The sequence below is a fragment of the Macrotis lagotis genome, chromosome 2 (assembly GCF_037893015.1).
Source record: "Macrotis lagotis isolate mMagLag1 chromosome 2, bilby.v1.9.chrom.fasta, whole genome shotgun sequence".
In the NCBI taxonomy this organism is placed as follows: Eukaryota; Metazoa; Chordata; class Mammalia; order Peramelemorphia; family Peramelidae; genus Macrotis; species Macrotis lagotis.
Window position 1 is genome coordinate 250,832,629 of NC_133659.1, and position 22,121 is coordinate 250,854,749.

At 34.1% G+C, this 22,121-nt stretch overlaps 1 protein-coding gene and 1 long non-coding RNA gene across 6 annotated transcripts in view; one reads left to right on the top strand and one right to left on the bottom strand.

Annotated features, from left to right (window-relative positions):
• Window positions 1-22,121, top strand: part of LOC141514700 (coiled-coil domain-containing protein 91-like) — a 500,695-nt gene that overhangs the window by 50,355 nt on the left and 428,219 nt on the right. The gene's annotated exons all lie outside the window — the stretch shown is intronic.
• Window positions 10,370-22,121, bottom strand: part of LOC141514697 (uncharacterized) — a 35,330-nt gene continuing 23,578 nt past the window's right edge. The window contains exon 3 of the long non-coding RNA XR_012476085.1: window positions 10,370-10,468. This is a non-coding gene — a long non-coding RNA (uncharacterized LOC141514697). The remainder of the gene's footprint in view (window positions 10,469-22,121) is intronic.

Below are 22,121 nucleotides of genomic sequence, written 5' to 3' on the forward strand. Positions count from 1 at the left end.
TATCAGATTTTTTTAAAAATTCATATTGTCTGCTATCTAGCATTTGGTATAAAATATGCATATTTTAAAGGTATTTCTCTAAAAGGAATGATTCAATTTATGTAATTTAAATGTTTTCATTGCAATTTATGTATGTAATTGTAAAAAAGTATACGTGATGCCATTACTGCATTAAACTAGCATGCTTATAATAAAATTTTATAGTTAGAGATACACAAAAGTATTTCTTGGGAACACACAATCTTCTGAAATACACATTTCACTATTTTTGGCCCAGATTTTCTACTTGATTAGTTAAATGTTCTATCAAGAACTCAATTTTTGAAGAATTGCTTTCAAAATGCTTTGAGGTGAGATGTATATTAATTTATTACACACACAGAATGTTTTGCGGGTGGCTAATTTAGCTAGAGAGATTACTTAATAATTTTTTCCTTTGTAAACATGTCCTCTGTTGGAGAAATCAGAATCTAGGTATGGATGAATAACATTTCCATTTGCAGCATATTTAATTCTTCTCTTAGGTGAACTAACAAATACTGATGTAGTAACACAAGTTTTCACTAGCTTCCACTAAACTTGCAGTTCTATAAGTCACTAATAAAACAAAGGATGATGCCATACATTTTCCATTTATTAATTCTACTTAGTCACCAATTAGGTTTGGATAGTTTGCCAAATTTTCTTAAAGGGGCAGTTTCTGACTCCAAGGGTTTGTTTCCATGGATGACAATCTATATCAGAACATGACTTGATAATTAAATTCTTTTGGCATTGTATTTTATTTGGTGAAATGTATATTCCTTTCTAAAATAATAAGGAAATAAAATAACAAGGAAATAACTTTATTATAGTGAGAGATAGCTAAGTTTGAGCATTTATTTGCCAATAGTATATAGTCCACTCCATATAAAACTAAGTACCAAAATGTTATGCTTTAGCAGCTATGAAGATACTCTGCAGGAATATTTTTGAATCTTTTTTTTAGATAGAGGAATATATAGAGATATAGATATGCTAATCTAATCTATACACAAGGGGCAAAAAGTAATATTAGAGGAGAGGCACTAACATTAATGGGAACTGGGAAGGGCTTCTTACAGGAAAGGAAACCAGGAAGTAAAGACAAGAAGGGAAAACATCCCCAAGGTAGGAGATACCCCCAAAATAAATGTGTCTCTTGTAAAAGTAAAGATAAGGAGGTCAGCAAAACTGGACCACAAAGTGCCTGGAGGTGAATAAAGCATAAGGATGTCTAGAAAGATAGGAAGTGGTCAAATTATTAAGGTCTTCAAAGGTTTTCATCATTGACCATATAGTTCATATGGTTACAAGTTTGATCATGTAGTGATTACAAGTGTGATTATCAATCATGTAGTTAATTTTCTTGCCCCTGCTTAGACCGTGATGACCTCAACCTGCCTGTTGCCTAGTTTGTTGCTGCATAGTAAAGAGTCAGAGTATTTTATATTTGATCCTACAGGTAATAATGAGTCATTAGAGTTAATTAAATAGAGTGACAATATGGTGAAATCTGTCTTTGGAAGATCATATTGATAGCTAAATAGAAAATGGTCTGAAGTAGGGAGAGTCAAGGAAAAAGACCAGAGAGCAGCAAAGTAGACTGAGAATGAGGAGAATGAGTAAGCAGAAAGATAGGAAGAAAACCAGAGAAGTGAAACCTAGAGAAAATCAAGGAAAAGGCAATGATCAAGTATCCAATATCACATAGAGTTCAAAAAAGATGATGACTGAGAAAAGATCATCAAGTGTAGCAATTAGATTATTGGTAACTTTGGAGAGAGAAATTTCAGATGAATGTGGAAATCAGAAACCTTTCTGAAGAGAGTTAAGAAAGGAGTAAAAGGAGAAGAAGTGGTGACACTAGCTACTTCAAGGAGGGTAACGAGGGTAACCATTTAAAAGGAAGGAGATATAGGATGATGACTCCAAGAAGGTTGAAAAGACATGAGGTAGTAGGAAATCATGCAATAAGCAGAGATATTGAAGGTAAGTGAGAGAGTGAGAATGATAGAAAATCTACTGGAGAAGATAGAATGGAATAGACTCACTCAGGTATGTAGAAAAATTTGCCTTAGCAGGGAAAAGGGACAGTGTTGAAGGAGGAGATAGTAGAGAAAGTAATATGAAGAATGTAATATGAGTTGAGAAGACAATAAAAAATAAAAAAGAGTTTGGAGCAGATGGCCTCAATTTTGTTCAAAGATGTGAGGAGGTCCCCTTTACTTTATCGTTTATGTGGGTCTATGTGGGAGTCCAGCCTCCGCGGGGTCCTTGGAACCTAACAGGAGGGATAGAGTCGGCGAAATGAGTTGAGTCAACAAGTGGGACTGACTGTCAGCTGCTTAGATTTATTTTTATAGTCTCAGAATCGTATGAAACAAGCAAACTAAAATCATTTCCTTGGTTACAAAAGTATACAATTTTCATCATTGACCATATAGTTCATATGGTTACAAGTTTGATCATGTAGTGATTACAAGTGTGATTATCAATCATGTAGTTAATTTTCTTGCCCCTGCTTAGACCGTGATGACCTCAACCTGCCTGTTGCCTAGTTTGTTGCTGCATAGTAAAGTTATTGATTAAATAGAACTTTCTTTATAATAATCTTTGATATAATTTGTTTAATGGAATGCTTCTATGTTTTTGTACCGCATATGTAATGTTTTTCAATATGCTCCCTTGACAACCTATAGTGAGGGTAGTTATGTTTGTCCACCTGTCAGTTGACTCCTTCAATAACTAATGTTCCTTTCAGCCCTTGTTGGTAGACGCTACGGTTTCTATGACTTTTTATTCTTTCCCAATAACTAAAGCTGTTAGAGTTCATATATTGGTTACCTATACTAATTATTCTCTCACCATCTTTATCATATATTCCTGTGTATGATAAGGGGGGCAAAACTTAATTTCCCTGGAATTCTCTCTGACCCATTTGTATCTGGTTTCCCTGTATATATTCTGACATCTCCCTGGAACTCCCAGTGCTGTATCCTCCAAAGATTTCATAATGTTGAAGCCTTTTGTATGCCTCAGGGAGAGGCAGTCCTGTTAAATTTAGACAGAGTTTACAATCTGTTTTATTCAAGGAATTTCTCTGAAATCCTTCCTTTATAGTCATTCTACTATTAGGATGAGTAAGTTTTGCAATCAATAATAGACCTATAAATATGAGTATACATGGAATCCCTATATATATTGAAGAAGGAAATGTTGTTCCATCAGGCAGTGTGACTGCCTTGAGTCTTCTTGCCGTGACTGTGTCAAACAGCTTAGAGACCCTGGCTCCCAACAGATCTATATTTTCTTGGGGGGAGGGGTATTATGTTTACTCTTAAACAAGAATATTTTAGTAATGTATAAAAAAACATGATTTGTACAATATAAGAATAAATAAATAAAGGGGAAAAAAGAAAAAAAAAGATGTGAGGAGGGATGAAAAGGTTTAGAAGATATCTTGTGATAAGTAGAATATTCAGTCAATTAGGGAAATATAAAAAAGATTTCTTTATTGTAATAAAAGTCCAATTAATATCAAGTAACAAATTTTTCTCCAGTTTCAATCAGCAGTCAGCAAATAGAAATGAAGGCAGTAAATAGTGGGTCTAATCCAAGTCTAAGGTTCTTCAGGACAAGATTAGTGATGGGATAAGGGGGCAAGGAACTTCAACTAGCTCACCATAAGGTAAAAATCAGGAAGAAAGGAGAGTGTAACCAATTCAGGGTTTATAGCTTGGAAAAGAACTGAGGGAAAAATTAACTCATATTACTCCAGGTCTGCTCCATAATTTTTTTAATCATAAGAGTCCTAACTAGTTTTTTCAGAGTAGGAAGAAGGGTTAACCCAGGTTTTTACTATTACTACTACTACTACTACTACTACTACTACTACTACTACTACTACTATTACTACTATTACTACTATTACTACTACTACTACTGCTACTGCTGCCACCACTACCAATAAACCTCTAACAATTAAAATTATCTGGAGATGCTAATAGCTATGTATCACATTAAGTTTTAAAAATATCTTTAATACATACATAAATATGTATACATATTCATTTGTATGTAAATACAGATATATGTGTACATATACATAGGTACATATATTTTTTTATTTGACACTCATAACAACTCTATGATGTAAGGATTATTAGAATCTACCATTTTATGGTTGAGGAAACTGAGGTTCATAGAGATTAAATGATTTGTTAATAGAAATATTTCCATTCTAATCTATTCTTATTTACCCCAAGTTCAGTACTAACTAATCACTGTTCCATGCTGTCTTTGAAGATAACACCTAATACTCAATGTCTTAAAATCTAAATTAGACCTGATAATCACTTGTCAAGAATATTTTATAGAAGATTTCTCATTATCTCTGAAACTTAGAGCAAATGACTTTTAAAGAATATTGAAACCCTGAGATTCTGTGACTCAACACCACTATTCTTTGGTGATGTTATATAACTATAAATATGGTCCTCTTTGAATACTCAAAAGTCATCCAAAGGTCACGTATTAGATGTAAATAAGCTTTAATTATTTATACTGATAAGTGTCTATATCTGTCATATCTATATATGTATATAAAACAAAGCAACACAAAATATTTCATATATAATTTGTAAAGACAAACCAATTATTTAGCATTCAGAGCCTTAGTAGAAGAGCCCCAGTATATTGGTATGTACTCCTAGTGGAGAATTTATGAGGAAATATATTGTACAGAATGAGAAGGACTGGAGGGATTGTGACTTGCACCATTAGAGGAAATGAGAACATTGTTAAAAATAACAGATCCATTAAAATAAAGAATGCTATTCCTCCCTCTTTCCATTAGTTGGTAAATTATTCTCTTACATATTTCCTACGTAGCAATTAGTCAATGAACATTTATTAAATACCATTATGAAGGGGCAGCTGGGTGGCCCAGTGGGTAGAGTGCCGACCCTGGATTCAGGAGGACCTGAGTTCATATCCAACCTCAGATACTTAATAATTGCCTAGCTGTGTGACCTTGGGCATTTTATGACTTACATAAGGACATTTATGCCTTACATAAATTTAAAAAATTGAAAATATAAATAAATAAATACCATTATGAAGCATACACCATGCTAAACCAGAATAACCTAATCCATCTAAGTTTACCTATGCCTTGCCATGTGACCTGCCATTGTTCCTCTAAGACCTCTGTATCTTTTCCTCTGACTTACAATTGAATGCTCCTAGATGCACTCTTTCCCACAATTAGAATGTGAATTCCTTGAGAATAGGGATGGTCTGCTTTTTCTATTTAGTGGTGCATGTGTAGACTCCTGCATCTAGTGTCAGGTAGAGTCATGTTTAAATCTGGCCTCAGAATTTTATTATCTCCTAATCTTTGTATATCACAGTTTATTCATCTATAAGATGAAGATAATAGTACACAGGATTATTGTGAGGATAAAATGAGATAATATTTGTAAGGCACTTTGCAAATTTAAAGTGCTAAGTAATGCTAACTAGTGTAATTATTATTGTAATTAGTTGCCTTAATGCAAAACACATTACTTGACAAATTTTAATTACTTGGATAATTCTTGTTCATTTATTCATTCATGTGCTTTCAGTAATTCATGTAATACACTAAATTAGTGGCATGATGACAAGACATATATTTGTATCAGTTTTCCATGGTCACAACTCATTTTCAAGACTTTTTTGTTACTTTGTAAAGTAGAAAGGGAGTTTGATTTGGAGTTGTAGAAATTGAGTTTGAATTCTGGCTCTGCTACTTATATTACTTTAAGGAATTACTTAACTTATCAAGGCCTTCATTACTTATTGATTAGCTTGAGAAGGATTTTTAGATTTTATGACCTTTAAGGTCCTTTACATTTAATCCTAAGATTTGGAATATGAGATTTTGATCAGATAATATCTGCTGTAAAGATATATTTTCCCAATTAATCATTTTCCTTCTAATTCTAACTACATTTTTTCCTTTGCATTAGCAATTAATATCATAAAATTTAATCTTATGTGATCCTTTATAGAAAGGGATCACCTTCTTGGTTTCAGGGAAAACTGGAAAATCATATCTGAATTGATGTAAACTGTAATGAGCAGAATCAGGAGAAATTTTTATATAATAAAGTTTGAAAGTCTTAAGGACTCTTATCAACACAATTAACCTGTCATTTTTCCAGAAAAGTAATAGTGATGTAGACTAGTTAGCTTCAGATAGATAATGAACTCAGTATAGATTGAGACATACTCTTTTTGGCCAACCTGGGGACCTACTTGACTAAACACACACACACACACACACACACACACACACACACACACACACACATATTTGCAATAGGGGATCTTGCTTTGTTTTCTTCCTTTCTCAGTGGCATGAGAAAGCAAGAGATAGGATAGAGAATAGACTGATTTTTAATATTTAAAAATAATTTTAAAAAGTAAAAGAAAGGTATTGCCCTTTCTTTTCTAAATTGTTTATGACTACAAATATATACTATGTATAATATACATATAAATATAAGCACATTTATGTATATCTATATATATGAATTTGTATAACATGTTTATAATGTTCATTTAGAACATATTGTATTATGTGATATAAAATGTTCTAAATCTAATTTCTATCAGTCTACTTTTGGGTAAAGCTAGTCTTACAATGATCTTTGATTTCATCGATTTGAGAGATTTTCTTTGACACTGGGAGTATTTTAGTGGAGAACTCTAATTGTTTCCCTGAATTCCCTTGTCCTCATAATGTAAAAACCATTCTGTGTTACTAGCATAACATTTCCTTGATAGCATCTTTATTCCTATTATTCTTTTAAGCTCCTCATTGGTTATATATTGCAACCCATTCACACCCATTTTGTACTTCTCCAATGCTCTATAATTCATCATTAATTCTTCAGAGACTATTGTATTATATATTTAGCTACATATACAAATATTAATAGAATTTTGGGATTTGGGACTTTATTTCCATAGGAAGTATGGAGTAATCAAAGGAATTTTGGAACTTTTAGTAGACAATCCAACCTACTTTCCTTCTGTTCATTCCAGGACCAACTTCTCTCTTTTTATTGCCTTTTTAAGATTTATATACTAATTTTTAAAAAAATTATAGCCTTTCTATAAGAATACATATAACAATCTGGAGAATAGATTTGTTATCTACTTGTACTTTCCTATGTGGATGATTCTACCAAATCTTTTGAACAGTTTGGTCTTGCAGTGGACCAGGACTTTGTGCAATGCAATGTCACATATAGACTAGAGAATTTCATCATCTTCAACTTGTACTCTGCTGTGAATGCCCTCCATTGCAGTAGGAAATGCATTTGGCAAGATATTTATTCCTTTTAGGCCTTGCGTGAAAATTATAAGAGGCTCATTGAATTGTGTTCTAATTTTGACAAATGAACAGAAGATACTTTTTTGGAAAAGACTCTTTATAGTAAAGATTAATATAACAAATTGTTCTGACCATCAAGGACAGAGGAACCAAAAATAGTCAGATTGTACCAATCACAATTATAATAGTAATGAGGGATCAACGTCCAAAATATCTAAATAAGAGAAGGTTGACAAAGATCTGTTTAAAAAAAAAGTCTAGGGGCGGCTAGGTGGCGCAGTGGATAAAGCACCAGCCCTGGAATCAGGAGTACCTGGGTTCAAATCCGGTCTCAGACACTTAATAATTACCTAGCTGTGTGGCCTTGGGCAAGCCACTTAACCCCATTACCTTGAAAAATCTAAAAAAAAAAGTCTTAGAACTTCTGAGGTAACCTAAAAAAGTAACAGAAAAATCAGCTGTTAATCTACATACTTACTTTTCTACCTGTACATTTTTTTTATGTAAGTCATATACAGGAACCAAATGGATCCTTTTAAAAGGCATTAGTAGGAAATAAGAGGACTTTAGCAAGCATTATTTAAGAATAGACCTTAATTAGGAAAATGTGGAGATTATAAGATTTTAAAAGAATTTGATCAATTAGAGCAAAATATTTTCTATCTATAGGCATGCATATGAGAAGGCATCTGCTAATGTCTTTCAAATATGAGATTTTGTGTCTCAGGTTTTAAGGTTATATTCATAACTTAATTTAAATTTAAAAACATAAGCTAAGTTTTAATCACTTTAGTATTATAATAGGATGGTGTTTTGTACACAATAAACTTATTAAATGCTTTTCCAGATATACATGCATGGATAAAAATAATATTTATGATTGAGCATTCAAATACATAGTCACTAATTTTTTTTAAAGTTCCCTGGGCTCACATCCCAATGAAATATAAGCCATGCAGGCTTACAAGTCACACATAAAAACATATGATTCTCCCATTTAATATGATAGATATATATTTCAGAAATATACTATTAAAGATTGTTCATATGTAAAAATTTAAATGTCTTTGAATTGCTGCAACAACTTGACTGACTGCTTGTAGAAGCCTATGTTTCTTTGATTGGTTTGGAAAGGGATTGATGAATAGATTTGATGTATACATTGGATTGCAGACTTTAAAAAGAATCATCTATACCCACAGAACCAAAAATCAATAAACAAGCAATTTTTTTTCTACAAGTCCATAGTTCTGAATTAGTAGTATGAATTACTTTATTCAAATTAGTCAGTAAACTAATGATTATAAATAAGAACTCAGTCCTTTTTCTTCAGTTTCCTTTAAATTCTTCATAATCCTGATATTAAAATATACTATCATAGAAATCAGTGTCAAACTACCTTAAAACTGTACTTTAATTAGAAATTAGAAAAAAGAAAATCCAATGTTTCAAAATTATTTGAAACCCTTTAGAATGGATCCAAATGATCCTCATTATTAAATACCAGATTTTATAGAACAAATTACAAAACTGACTCATGATCTCAATATCTTTAGTTCATAGATGATAAAGTACTTAGTGCCAACAGTTGAAAAAGTCAATTGAGAAAATGACCAAATGGAAGTGTTTCTCCCTGGGAGTCCAGGAAATGATCTGTATTTTGTTTGCGATTCATGAGATGGTAAGAATCAGCAGAAAAAAAACAGGAAGGAAGTGAGCAGAAAGTTGGAATTACTTCACTGGAATGTTATTTTAAAAACTTCCTAAGGTGAATTGCTTTGAATCTCTGAATAAATGATGAGCATAGTTCTTTTGAAAAAGATGATCTCCTTCCTGAAGAAAAGACAAAGAAGGGGTACACATCTTAAGAATAAATATGAGAAAGGTGCTATTTTGTTGTTGTCAGTTTTCAGTCATATACAAATGTCACTTCGATTGTAGTTTTCTTGGCAATGACACTGGAGTGGTTTGCTGTTCCTTCTTTAGTTCATTGTACATACATATTAGAAACTGAGATAAAAAGAGTTAAATGACTTGGGTCTGAGGTGGTTTGAACTCATGAAGATGAGTTTTACTCCAGGACTAGCACTCTTTCCACTGTGCCACTTATTTTATGAAGTTTTAAATATTACTACAAGTGAGATGAACAATTTAAAACATTCCAGCAAATAAAGAGGAGTCATCTACTGTTATTTGTTACAGATAAAATATTACATTTATTACCAAAAATTAACAAATGAGAACTTAATATAAATATCTAATTTCTTATATTTAGTCATTTTAATTTATGCAGCTACATCATATAGTATATATTTACAAATAATATATAAAATAATATATTAATATATGTTGAAATATTATAAAATATATAATAGACAAATAACATATATAGTTTAACTTTGCCATTGGCCTATTATATTTGAGGACTTACATTTTTGATGCTTTTTAGTTTTTAATTTCATTATTCATATTTTTCCATAGTAATATTCTCATATAATCTGTGATATAAATGGACTGATATAAGATATACAAAAGGAAGCTGCTATGAATAGCAAGCAACTCAAGAATATTAAAGCCCATTTCATTTCCAAGTCAGCAAAGAGAATTACTAAAAAAAATATAAAAAAATTTTTTAAGTAAAGTATATTTTACATCTAAGTACCCAATAGCTATTTTTAGATTGATTTACTGAGTTTAAATAATGGGTGAAAGTTGAGCTCAAAGATAGTCAATCAATAAACCTTTATTGAATATCAACTAATATTCTACACTGTGCTTAAAACTAGGAATAAAAATATGAAAAAGAAAGACAATCCCTTCTCTCAAGATTACAATCTAACCAAGGGAAAAACAACACACAAAAGGAGGCTGAAAAACAGGAATTGAGAATAGGAAGGTACACAGCACAAGGCCATGATAGAGAAGGCCAAAGAAGTGCAGCCAAGTGAGAAATGAAGAGATGACTTACCATGATGCTCTTCTTAAATAGAAATTCTGGGAGAAGCTCTGGATCCTCCATTCAGAGATAATACCTTTCTGGTCAAATACTTCAGTTGTTTAGGCCTGAGGAATAAAGAAACAAGCTATAGAATTTTAAAAAACTGATAGCGACTTTAAAAAAGATGTAGATATTCAATATAGTATTAGAAATGCTAGCTATAGCAATAAGAGAGAAAAATTAAGGAATCAGAATTGGCAAGGAAGCAAATTTTCTCTCTTTGCAGATGATATGATGATATATTTAGAGTACCCAAGAAAATCATCGAACAAACTCCTTGAAACAATCAACAAATTCAGCAAAGGAGCAGGGACAAAATAAACCCACATAAATTATCAGCATTTCTACACATGAACAAAACCCAAAAAACAAGAGATAGAAAGAGAAATTCCATTTAAAGTAACTATAGCCTACATCAAATACTTGGGAATTTACCTCCCAAGAAAAACCCAGAAACTGTAGGAACACGACTTTAAAGCACTTCTCATGAAAATAAAGTCAGATCCAAATAATTGTAAAAATATCAATTGTTCATGGTTAAGTTGAGCTAATATAATCAAAATGACAATTCTACCCAAATTACCAATTAAACTACCACATATTTACTGAGCTAGAAAGAAATAGTAAGAAAATTCATCTGGAGCAAAAGGTCAACAATAGTTAGAGAACTGATGAAAAAAAATGTAAAGGAAGTGGTCTAGATCTACCATATCTAAAACTATACTATAAAGCAGCAGTCATCAAAACTGCCTGGTACTGGTTAAGAAATAGAGTGGATTAGGATAGGGCCAAAGGAAACTGCAGTAAATGGCTACAGCAATCTATGGTTTGACAAACCTAAAAACATCAGTTTCTGGGATAAGAACTTACTATTTAACAAAAATTGTTGGGAAAACTGGAAATTAGTTTGGCAAAAACTAGGCATAGACCCACATTTCACACCCTATACGAAAACTGGGTACAGGATTTAGATATAAACGGCAACAACCATAGATAAATTAATAGACAAAGAAATATTCTATCTATCAGAACTAAGGAGAGGGGATAAATTTATGATGAAACAAGATGCAAATTAAATGCAAAAATGAATGATTTTGACTGTTAAATTAAGAAGGCTTTGCACTAGTAAAATCAATGCTGCCAAAATTAGAAGGAAAACAGAAAGCTGGGAAAATCTTCACAACTAGGATTTCTTTTGTGTGTTTGTGTGTGTGTGTCTCGAATTTTTTTTATTTTTTGTACATCTTTTTTAAAAAAACATCTTTAATTTATTTACACATTACTAAAATGTTATTTCTTGGATGGGGGGGGGGGGTTGCAAGGCAATGGGATTAAGTGATTTGCCCAAAGTTACATGGCTAGGTAATTATTAAGTGTCTGAGATCAGATTTGAACTCAGGTCCTCCTGACTCCAGAACCAGTGCTCTATCCACTGCACTACCTACCTACCCTAAAATATTCTTATTTAAGAGAAAACATAATACCCCCACCCCCACAAAAATATAAAACCTCAGGAGAAATAAAATAAAAGAGAAAAATATGTTTTTCAGTCTGTGTCCCAATACCATCAGCTAGCTACAGATCTCATTTTTTATTCATAAATCCATTATAAAAGTTACTTCCATATATTTCCATATTTGCTGTTATTGATTGTAATTCCCTCAATCCATTCCTCCCCACTACCATCTATTATATTTTCTCTCTCCTTTCATTCTGTCCCTCTTCAAAAATGTGTCGTGGGGCAGCCGAGCACACTGGACAGAGCACCAGCCCTGGGACCAAGAGGCCCCAAGCCTACATCCCACCCCAGAGACCCAGCAACCACCCAGCCCTGTGAACAAGCCACCCAATCCAGCACCTTGCAAAAAAGTAAAAAAGAAAATATGTTATATCTAACTACCCTCTCCTATGATTTAACCATTCCTCTATCACCCACATCCCCCTTCCCCTCCCCCAGTCCCCATCATACCATCTCCTTTTTCTTCTAGATGTCTATTGAGTGTGTATGTTGTTTCCTCTCTGAGTCATTTCCAATAAGAATGAAGGCTCCCTCATATCCCCTTGCCTTCCCCACTTCCATACCATTGCAAAAGCTATATGAAATATCTTAGACTATTCTAGCTCTCTTTTCTCTTACTCCCAGTACATTTCCCTTTCACCCATTGACTCCATTTTTATCTTCAAATTCAACTCTCTCCTGTGCCTCAACTATAAAATCTCTTTCTACTTGTTCTATTAAATGAGAAGGTTTATTTGAATATTATCAGTATCATCTTTCCATGCAGAAATACACACAGTTCATCATCATTAAGTCCCTCATAATTTACCCTTCTCATCCCCCCTCTTTATGCTTCACTTGAGTCCTGTACTTGAAGATCAAACTTTCTGTTCAGCTCTGGTTGTTTCAACAGGAACATTTGAAATTCCCCTGTTTCACTGAAAGTCCATCTTTTCCCCTGGAAAAGGATGTTCAGTTTTGCTGGGTAGTTAATTCTCAGTTGCATTCCAAGCTCTTTTGCCTTATAGAACATTATATTCCAATCCCTACAATTCCTTAATGTAGATGCTGTTAAATCATGTGTGACCTTGATTGCAGATCCATGATATTTGAATTGTGTCCTTCTGGCTGCTTGTAATATTTTCTCTTTGACTTGGAAGTTCTGGAACTTGACTATAATATTCCTGGGGGTTGTTTTTTGGGGATCTCTTTCTGGGGAAGATCAGTGGATTCTCTCAATTTCTATTTTGCCCTCTGCTTCTAGGATATCAGGGCAATTTTCCTGTAGAATTTTTTTTAAATGAGATCAAGGCTTTTTTTCCTGATCATGACTTTTAGGTAGCCCAACAGTTTTTAAATTATCTTTATGAGATCTATTTTCCAGATCAGTTGTTTCTCAATAGTTCACATTTTCTTCTAGTTTTTCATGGTTTTGGTGTTGATTTATTGTGTCTTGAGGTCTCACAACATCATCAGCTTCCTTTAGCTCCATTCTACATCTGAAGGATTTGTTTTCCTCAGAGAGCTTTCTTATCTCCTTTTCTATCTGTCCAATTCTTCTTTTTAAAGCATTCTTCTCTTCAATAATTTTTGAAATTTTTTATTCATTTGACCTAAGCTGGGGATTGCCATATTATTTTCTTCAGCATTTTTTTGGATCACCTTGACTAAAATGCTGACTTTGTTTTCATGCTTTTCCTGCATCTCTCATTTCTTTTCCCAATATTTCTTTTATCTCCCTTACTTGATTTTCAAAATCTGTTTTAGCTATGTCATAGTCTGAGCACAACTTCTGTATTTCTTGGAGTCTTTAGCTGCAAAAGCTTGGACTTTCTCATCTTTAGATTGAATATTTTGATCCTCCATGGGACCAAAGTAATTGTCTATGGTCAGGTTCCTTTTTTTCCTCTTTATTCATTTCCCCAGTCTGTGCCTGGTTTGGAGGTGTTTCCTGTGTGTTATTGGAACACCCCCACAAAGACCTCAGTATGTGAGGCTTTGACTGCTCTCCTGGTCTGTTGACTGACCATTAGCTTACCCCTCTAACCCAGGACTGTGAGGGGGTTGGTCTCTGCTCTATGGGGGGACCTAGACTGCAACCAGGGTCTAAATATGGTTAAATTTCCAGAGTCCTATCCCAGGGACAGGGGACAGACCTCGGCATGACCTGAGCACTCAGGGTACAGCTGCTGGGAGGCTCTCTGCTGGGCAGCTCTATGGGCCTGCTTCTGTTTCCTGGGATCTGGGCTGCACTGAGTGCTTTGGCTGGGCTGAGGGGGGCCAGACTGGCCTGGGCTTCATGCTTGCTCTGGCAGAGGTCTCTGCTGATCTTCCAAGTTGTGCTTGATGCTACCTGGGGTACAGATCAGGAAATTGCTTCTGCTGCTGGGAGCAGGCACTCCCAGGTGCCCTGGGGCTATTTCCAAGAGACTGAAGCTCCTTCTCCCCAAAATTCTACCCCCTCCAACTCTGTTGAACAGAGCCTGCCCACTGTTTTCCAGGTTACCTTAGGCTGGAGAATTGCCTCACTGGATCTTTCTGTGGGTTCTCTTTTGAAAATTTAGAGTCATAATTTTAAAGTTTTTGAAATATTTTGAGAAAGCACATAACAGAGGCTGTATTCCTGCTTCCATCTTGGCTCCACCCCCTAGGAGTTATGATAACGTTCTCATTTCTAAAATATATAGAGAATTACATCAAATTTATAATGTTGCAAGTCATTCCCCAATTGACAGATGGTCAAAGAATGTGAATAGACAGTTTTCAAGTGAAGAAATCAAAACTTTATATAATATGAAAAAATGCTCCAAATCATCATTGATTAGAGAAATACAAATTAAAACAACAAATACTTCACACCAATCAGAATAGCCAAGATGAGAAAAAGGGAAAATGATCAATGTTGGAGAGGTTGTAGGAGGATTGGGACATTGATACGTTGCTGGTGGAGTTGTGCATGAATCTAGCCATTTTAGAGAGCAATATGGAACTATGCCCAAAGAGTAAAAAAAAAATGTTCATTCCCTTTGACCCAACAATTCTAATTCTAGGCCAATATCCAGAAGAAATCGTAAAAAGTCGAAAAGTCCCACATGTTCTAAAATATTCCTAGCAGCTCTTTTTTTGTGGTGGCATAGAATTGGAAATTGAGGGTATGCCCATCAATTGGGAAATGGCCAAACATTTATGGTAAATAAGTACTATGGAATATTATTGTTCCATAAGAAGCCATAAATGGTCGGACTTTAGAGAAGCATGGAATGATCTCCAGGATCTGATGCTGAGCGAAGGGAGTAGAACCCAGAGAACAATGTACACATTAATAACAACATTGTGAGATGAATAACCTTGATGGAAGCAGCTCCCTCAACAGTTCAGAGAGCTAGGACACCTGTATTAGAGTGGCTTTAGACAACCTGATGAATGCTTTATAAAAATTATATCTTATGTATCTCTTTCCCTTAATCCTAATTCCTCACCAAAAATGACTACTCTGTAAACATGCTTATCAGAAATATGTATGTACAATGATAAACTGACCATTCTGCTGAGTGGATTGGGGTGGAAAGGGAGGGTGGAAGGAAATTTTGTTACTTAAAAATATACATGCACATATAGATGAAAAAATAATTAATTAAGAGATGTAGAGAAATCAGTATGTCAAATGAGAAATAGAGCTATTTAATCTCTAAGTAGATTAGATTATAATAGTGCAAAAATGTCACTTCTTCAGCTGCAGTATTTTATTGTTGAACTTTTTATAATGATCCTTTACCACTGAGGCATTTCTGGAATTCTTTTCCAGTCTTTCTCAGTTTTAGTATCTTCCTTCTAGTAATCATTTTCTAGTTATCATATAAATATATATATATAATATATATATATATAATATATATATATATATAGTTTTTTTTCTTTGCAAGTTATCACCCATTAGATTGTCTTTTGCCTCTTTTGGAACCTCCTATACGTAGCACTGTGCCTGGTACATATCTGCTTAATAATTGATTCTTGATTGATATAACCAAGCAAGAATAGAAGCAATTACATAAGATAACATAGATGAAAGCTTCTAGAGGCAAGGACTGTCTCTTGACTCTTTTGGTGTGCCTCAAAAGAATTTCAAATGACTTTTGAAATATTTGCTGTCAGGAGACTTAAGTGTGAGGTATCACAGTTAACTGTACCTTTTGCTTACGTGATTGATATGTGATGTGTCCAAAACTTCCTTGTTCAAAGAGAAAAATGGAAAGATTGTAAACTTTTCTGAAATGTTTGAGCCTAGACAAACATGGACTGCTAAACTGTCATACTTCCCAAACGTGCACCAGTTTTTTTCACCAGCTAGAGATGTCTGTAAGATATCCTTCAATTGGACTAGCTAGTGTCTAATTGATGGATCAGTGCAGTCTCCTATAGTGTTTCCTACCATTCTCCTTCATAGTGTTGATTTTAAAGATCTAGCAATCAGAGTCATCATTTTAATGGGAGAAAGGCATTCTGCTCCCCCTCCTTTAGGTTCTTAGTTTATGTGTGATGAGGGCAAGATTATGGTATGAGAATCAGTATTTTTTTCTCAGCTCACCTATTAAACCACATAAATGGGGGCTCATCCTCTTAGCATATCTATTACACTAGAGTTTTACCATAGTATTTGATTCATAGATTAGTTTACTTTTTAATATACTGTGTAATATTAATTTGCACACCACAAAGACTGACCAAAGCTTGAAAAGTTTATGTCTCATATCTCAGCACTGACCTAGGCTTATTATAAAAAAAATAGACTACCATGCAGTTTTTGACATTTAAACTGACTTTCAGTACTGTTGAGTTTCCTTGTGTTTCCACTGTGAGAATGGCAAAGTGGTGGAATTGGAAGCCAGAATGCTAAAAATCACAATGAATTTTGTCCATTCATTTAATTCCTATTTTATTTGAAAATGCATATTAAAAGGTTATAGGCAATGAACTGGATGAAAAAGACAAACTCACCACCATGCTACCTACCCCCCCAAATGAATTTAACTGTTGTTATTATTAAATTTTGATTTCCATTGAAAGCTAAAAAGGTGAAATAGAAAAATATCCATGTTGACACATTCATTATAAATAGAACTTAAAAATTCTGCCTTTGATACTTATTAGCTATGTGATCAAAAGGCTTTTTGAACCTAGTTCCTCATCTGTAAAATGAGAGGATTGGATTAGCTACCTTCTGAGATTCCTTCCCTCTTGAAATAGATGAACATAGGATCTTAAGATCCCAACAAATTGTAGCTTAATTGAATTTTCTTCTTGGAGAGGTAGATGATTTTATTATGTTCATATAAAATCCTTTACTGAGCACTTGGTTATTTTTCCATTTCAATATTAAGGATAAAATAAACCACAGACCTCTATGAAGATAATTACAATCCATGTGAGAAAAGCTCTGTGGATGATGAGATAGAGAAACTTTTATGAAAAACTTACATACTTTAAATCAAAGTACTTTTTTCTGAATACTTTAAAGTATCATTAACTTTCATCCTTAGGAACTTCAATGCAAAAATCAAATGGGAGGATATCAAAAACCTTATTAGAAAATATATTTCATATTAATTGCCCTTAGATAGGTGAGCCAATATAGTAATAGTCTATCTATTATAATAGCATATGATGAAATAGTATTTTACCTTATGTTTTTTTTTTGCAAGGCAAATGGGGTTAAGTGGCTTGCCCAAGGCCACACAGCTAGGTAATTATTAAGTGTCTGAGACCAGATTTGAACCCAGGTACTCCTGACTCCAAGGCTGGTGCTTTATCCACTGTGCCACCTAGCTGCCCTTACCTAATGTTTTAATAAAATATAAAAACACTATAAAATTCTACCTAAGTATGCTTTGATCTGTATTCTCTGGAAGTGAATAATAGTTTTTTATCTACTAGTCATCCTTCAGTATTGAAGAGACCACGTAAATCAAGTAAATGTTTATTACATATATATTACAATGAGGGGTATGCTGTGTGAAACATTCTTCTCACTAGCCTTTACCAGAAGAATTATTTCACACCATGGTCTGATTGATAGGAAACAGGAATTTTGGTCTTGAATTAGTTTCTCTTCCTTCAATATCAGTAAGGCACCATGGTGCAACAGCACCTGTCTCTGCCACTCTGGATTTGAGGATCTAAAACTGATTCCCTTTTGATAGACCAAGGGCAAAAAAGGTCATCATCTGTCCCTTTGGAACAACATTCGCTCATTTCTCAGGACAGACTGACTCATATTCAACTGCTGTTCACATGGAACCCTTTGCCACTTTGGCCTTTGAATATGTCTTTGGAATTATTTTGAATATGTATTGCTGAGAATAATAAAATTATTCACTTTGATCATTATATAATATTGTCGTAACCATATACAATGTTCTCCTGGTTCTGCTTATTTCTCTTTGAATCAGTTCATGTAAAATTTTTGCAAGTTTTTCTGATGCTATTCCTGCTTTTCATTTCTTAGAGCACAATAGTATCCCATTACAATCATATATCACAACTTGTTCAACCATCCCTCAACTATTGGAATTCAGCAATTGTTCCAGCTCTTTGCCACCACAAAAAAGAGTTGTTATAGAGATTTACTCTTTTTTAAAGGGAAAAAGACATGTATTGTTTGCCTTCTCGAGGGAAGATAATGAAGGAACATATTCTGGAATTTTTAAAAGGAAGGGAGAAAATTTAAAACAAAAATTTTTTAAAATAAATTTTAAAAATATTTTTCATATAATTGTAAACATTTTTTTAAATTTTTAAAAGAAAATATATTTTGATATCAAAAAATCAGAGACAATATTTGAACTCAGCTCTTCCTGACTACACTCCCTTCACAACTATTCACTGTACCATCTGCCTAGAAGGGGGTGGGGGGTGAATTAATTAATTAATTAATCAACCAACCAATTAACCAAGCATTTATTAAGTGCTTATAATGAAGCAACCCCTGCTCTTAAGGAATTAACATTCTGTCAGGGTATATATGTACACATATAAGTTAATTCAAAATCAATATGTATTTGCTAAATGGTGACTATGCTAGGCACTCTAGATAAAAAGACAGATGGTAGACAGAGGTTACATTCCAAAAGAGAAGATAACATGAAAATGTAAAGGTATTTATAGAATATTTGGCAAAGTAGATAGAGACCTGACCTTGGAACCTGGTTCAAATCTTAACTCTTATAGATTATGATTAGAATGATCTTGGAAAAATCCTTTGTTTCTCAGTGCTTTAGTCAACTCTCCAAAACTTCTAAGTTGCAAAGAAATTGTCAACTTATACTTCTAGAATAATTTTTCCCATATTAAAGATATGAGGTTTCATCACTATCACTAAAAATGAGGAACCTTTGGGGGAAAGTCATCAGCTGTTGGAAGAAGCAGGAAAGGTCCCATACAAAGGGAGCTGAATTTCCAAAGAAGCCAAGCATCAGAAATGAGACTGAATAATATTGGCATGGCAGAGAGTCAGGGAAAGAGGTAAAGAGATTCTGGTCTTATGTGAAAATGGAACCTAGATTGCATGGAGAAAAGTGATACATAATAAGAAAGCAGGGGGCCAGTTTGTGAAGTATTGAGTTTTGTTGTTTAGTCATTTTTCAGTTGTCTCCAACTCTTTGCAACCTCTTTTGGGATTTTTCTTGGCAAAGGTATTGGTATAATTTTATTGTTTCCTTTTCCAGCTCTTTTTATAGATGAGGAAACTGAGACATACAGGGTTAAGTGATAACAATTGGACCAGAACCAGCCTCTAATCTGTGGGTGGCCAGAACCAAACAGAGCAGGCCAAAGATAGGAGTTAGGAATCCTATAAAAGTTTAATTTCTGAGTGAGGAAAGCTGGTTTGCAAACCAAAACCCTCCTGAGAAAGAGAACTCATGGTCTGTCAGATGTGGCTTGTGGCAGGGATAGAACTTTTAACCATGAAAATCACAAAAAGACGACCCAAAAAAGTCATTCTTAGGTCTTGGGTAAACAGTTCCTATGGTAGATCCACACATATAGCCATTTTTAGAACAAGACAGGTGCTGTTGGATTCTGTGGGAACAGTTCCCAAGTTATATGAATCACTAAGTCTTGTGATTGTCTCAAATCTTAAGAGTTGTTGAGCCTTATGGTCATTCAGCAGGGTAAAGAACCAGAGTTAGTATGGCAAAAATAGGAATACAACACCTAGTTTGGTTCACTTAGCAGTTACAAACATAGAATTGTTCACAATGTTAGGAGGTATGATTGATCACTTTGTCCTGTAGTGCATCAGCTGTAGTTTCTCTCAGAATCTCCTGGGAAATGGGGGAGTGCCAACAAATCTAAACAGTATAATCATTACACATATCAAAGTACTATAAAAATTTTATGATTTTGCTAGAGAGTGAGATCATCCAGAGTGAGCCATGTTCAGAAAACAGCTTGCTTGCTGGGTCTTAGCACTAGAAAACAGTGTGTATCGTAATATTTTGACAGTGACTTGTCCCAGGTCACATAACTAGTGAGTCTTGGCTGAAATTCCTAACTCCAAACCTGGCTCTTAATCTACTGTGCCACCTGGCTGCCCAAATCTTTAATGCCAAATATACTATTCTACCTTTGATATTTGGCATAAAAAGAGAGTTACTGAAGCTTAATGAATAGAGTTGATGTGATCAGCCTGTTTTTAGTAAAAAATACTTTGGTGATTGAGTGGAGAATAGATTGGAGTCAGAAGAAAACTGAGGCAAGAAAAGCAAAGATTGGTTATCTGAGGTGACGGAGAGTGGGAGTTGAGGGTGATGCCAAGTTTGCCAAACTGAACAACTGGAAAAGTAATAATGTCTTTGAAAAATATAGGGATGTTCCAAAGAGGTGAATAATAAGAGTAAAAATAATGAAATCTATATTATATATAGCAAGATTAAGATGACTCTGGTACATCTTGCTCAAAATCTCCTATAGATAGTTGAAGATAAGATATAGAGATGTGTGTGAGTCTTTTAAGTAGTCTGCATGGAAATGTTCAGTGAATTTCATAGGAGTCCATAAGGTAAAAAATTAGTGAAAGAGTATAGAGGAAAAAAGAAACAGAATCTAGGGCATATACTCACAATTAGGATGCATGATATGGATGATGATACAGAAAAGGAGGCCAAGAAGGAGTGTTTCTCCCCCTGCCCCCCAAAGGGTAGGAGGGAAACAAGAAAGAAAACCTAAAAACCTGGGGAGAAAAAAATATCCAGGAAGAAAAGGTGAGTACAGCTAGCTGGCACAGTGGATAGAGTACTTGGCCCTGGAGTTTGGAGGACCTGAGTTCTAATTTGGCATATGACACTTAATTACCTAGCTGTATGACCTTGGGCAAATCACTAAACCCCATTGCCTTGCAAAACCCCACCAAAAAAGGTGATAACATTAACACACAGAAGAGATTGAGAAGTACCATGATTGAAAAAAGATCATCAAATTTGACAATAAAGTTTATTGATAACTTTGAAGAATAAGATTTCAGCAGAATTAGAGGAAATAGACACTAAATGTAAGATGGCTTTATCAATATGTGACTGAGAAGGGGAAGAAAGCTATAGTAGGAGAAATACTGCCATTTCTAGAAATGGCTAGTCTCAAAACAAAAGGTCTTTATAAGGTCTTTATCAGGACTGGTAGGATCTCGTGAGGTGTTTCTGGATGAGAGAAATTAGCTATTTGTAGGAATCAAGGAAGTATCAAATAGAAAGGGGTTAGAAATTAGAAGTGTTAGAGAGTTGATGAAAATGAGACAGTCTTTTGAAGAAGATGTGAGGAGATGTAATCAAGGATATATGTCGAAATGCTGTCCTTGTTGAGGAAACGGGTGACCCCTTCAGAACCTGAAGTAAAAGAAATGAAAATGATAACATTAAGGAATTGTGAAATAAAAAAGAGGGGAAAAGGAAGCTCACAGCAAATGACCACTGTTGTTTAGTCTTTTTTATTTATTTAAAAATTATTTAGTATAACATGGAACATAATCCTTGGTTGACATAGTGGCTGGTGGGTAGAGGGTTGTTATGGAAAATTTAAGAAGATTTAGAACTGATGTGGTAAGTAAAATTAAAAAACTGAATTAAGGAGAAGAAAAAAGAAACTTACTTAATTAGTCCCATTTGAGATTAGAGGGCACAAATTTGTAGTAGTTGCTATCAGCTTCTATCTCCATTATGTGGTATATG